This window comes from Mirounga leonina, unplaced genomic scaffold (assembly GCF_011800145.1).
Source record: "Mirounga leonina isolate KUSES-001 unplaced genomic scaffold, KU_Mleo_1.0 Mir_175, whole genome shotgun sequence".
In the NCBI taxonomy this organism is placed as follows: Eukaryota; Metazoa; Chordata; class Mammalia; order Carnivora; family Phocidae; genus Mirounga; species Mirounga leonina.
Window position 1 is genome coordinate 318392 of NW_023270453.1, and position 2784 is coordinate 321175.

Here is a 2784-nt window from a genome sequence, read left to right on the forward strand (position 1 = left end):
AGTCAAAGGAACCAAACACTTAAGACTATGTATTGTGTGATTCCATTGATATGAAATTTATAGAAGGGGTAAAAGTACAGAGACAGAACATGTATCAGTGGTTGCTGCAGCTGAGGCGGGAGTGGGTACCATCTGCAAATGGGCGTGAGAGAAACTGGCGGGATGATGGCAATGTTCTAAACTAAAGCTGGACTGTGGTAATGTTGTACCCCTGTGTAAATTTACTTACACTTGTCTAGATGCCACTTAAAGTGGGTGAATTTTATGCCATGTAAATTATGCCTCAATAAAGCTGCTTGTTAAAAGAAAAACATAGTAGCAGGAAAAATTAAAGAAAATCTTTGACTATTTTCCTTTACAAAAAGAAAGATGGGAAGGATAAACCAGAAAACCATGAAACTGGTTACCTATAAGGGGAGAGTGGCAGTAAGGATTTGCGGCGGGGGCGGGAGAGGGCCATTTGTACGAATATAAAATGGAGAGCAAACTGAAACACAGCAGCCCATTTAGATTTCATATGAATAGTATAACAACACAGAAGGAAAATAGAAAAAAAGAAGAACTAATCTGAGCAACGTATGACTATTTTACTATGTAACACCTTCAGTTTGTGATGGAGTAATAGGGCACAGAGGAAATTACAAATAAATCCTGTCCTCTTTTCAGTAGGTTTATTTTGTATAGAGGCAAGGATGAAGCAATTCTGAAATTATTTTAGATTCACTATGCAATTTTGAGGAAATGAGTAAATGTATTTTGGGGGGGACCCAAGGTTCTAACTGAAAAAGCCACATGCAGGGCGCCTGGGTGGCTCAGTCGGTTAAGCATCTGCCTTCGGCTCAGGTCATGATCCCAGGGTCCTGGGATGGAGTCCCGCATTGGGCTCCCTGCTCAATGGAGAGCCTGCTTCTCCCTCTCCCTCTGCCTGCCTCTCTGCCTACTTGTGCTCTCTCTCTCTCTCTCTGTCAAATGAATAAATAAATAAATAATCTTAAAAAAAAAGGCCACATGCAAATATAGAATAGGAGAAGGCAAGAAGAAACCTGTGATGATGAATGCAATTGAAATTATGAATTCATATATATATGAAATATGTATATGTTCCCATGTATGTGTATTGATCAATGTACACACATAGATGTCTATGTATATTTGTATGTGTTCATGTACATGTATAGATATCCATTGATTTTCTTGTTCATCCAACTGAAAAGTATAAGAAGCAAAGACTCCCCGGGAATAATGAGCATACTTCGCACCCAGATCTTGGTTTCTAATACCTTCTCTCATTAAAAGGAACCAAGGCTCTTCCTAGAAATGGCTAAATTCAGGACTGGGGCAGGTAGATACAAGAAAAGCCTGAAAATCTTTTTATGCCAAATATTAAGGAAGTGCTCAACATGATGAGGTGGGGTGTATCACCTATCACTGGGATGCAGGAGCCAGCTTGTAGGGGCTCCACTGGCCAAATCCAGGACAACCTGAGCAGGAAGATAATAAATACAAGAGTGAATTATAAATTACTGAAAACAGGTATTTGTGAGTCCATACCTATGATCAATATATAAACAACTGGGAAGTTCCTGCTTACAATCAAATACTAAGTGCCAAATGATCAATGAGGACAGAGTAGTAGAGCTGAAAAAAAAAAAACACAAACCATTTTGCAACCATCATAGGAAAGACCCATTTGGCAGAAATCAATAGATGCTGGACCCAGATGGAAATTTTGATGAGGAGCAGGATGTGTTTGCATTGATTTAAATCATCTCTCCACAGATTGCATATATATACATATATATACATATACACACACACACACACACACATATATATATATGAGACAGAGATGAAGTAAGTAGATAAAATGTTACTAGTAGATAAATCTGGGTAAGCAGTATAGAGATATTCTTGGTAATACTCTTACTCATGCAATTTTTCTATATTTGAAATAATTTTCAGATGAAAAGTTGAAAAATTGAAGGAAAAATCTGGAAGTTGTTCTTTACCCCAACCCCTCTTCCCAGGAGCAGGCCAATGTTAACAGTTTTGTATGTGTATTTCTAGACCCATTCCTTTTTCTTTTTCTTTTTTTTTTTTAAGATTTTATTTTTAAATAATCTCTACACTCAACCTGGGGCTCCAACTTAAAATCCTGATATCAAGAGTTTCATGCTCTACCAACTGAGCCAGGACCCCTTTCTATGCATTTTTTTTTTACCTGTGGTATAACATACATAACATAAAATTTACTATGTTAACTATTTTTAAGTGCACTGCATTCAGTACTAAAGACTTGAATGCTTCTAAATTTGCACATCATCCTTGGGCAGGGACCATGCCAATCTGCCCCTGTGTCGTTCCAATTCTATGTGCTGCCAAACCAAGCACTCTATGTGTCTTTAAATGTACAGGCCCGAACGTTATAAATGTAAGCATACCGTACAAAGGAAGAAAAAGAAAAAAGATAAAGGTGAAAGAGATGGCTTTTCCTAGTAAAACAAAGAATGTGTGACTAGTAGACTGCAGGAATTTTAAAGGAACTTTTCAGGCAGGAGAAAAAAAAAAACTATAACAGATGGAAATTTTATTCCACACAAAGGAATAAAGAACACCAGGGAGAGTAAATATGTGTATAAAAACAAAAACATTCTTTCTCCTACTTAATTTCTTTAGAAGATATGTGACTATTTAAAGCAAACGTAATAAAGTGTGTGGGGTTTATAACATATGCACAAGCAAAATGTATGACAACAATTTCACCAAGGACCAGAGGAGGAAAAT

The 2784-nt window shown here is 37.1% G+C and overlaps 1 non-coding gene across 1 annotated transcript; it reads right to left on the reverse strand.

The window, feature by feature from the left end:
• Positions 1 to 2289: 2289 nt before the first annotated feature.
• Positions 2290 to 2391, reverse strand: LOC118022021. The gene has a single exon (XR_004682357.1). It is a non-coding gene; the product is annotated as a U6 spliceosomal RNA (small nuclear RNA).
• Positions 2392 to 2784: the final 393 nt, after the last annotated feature.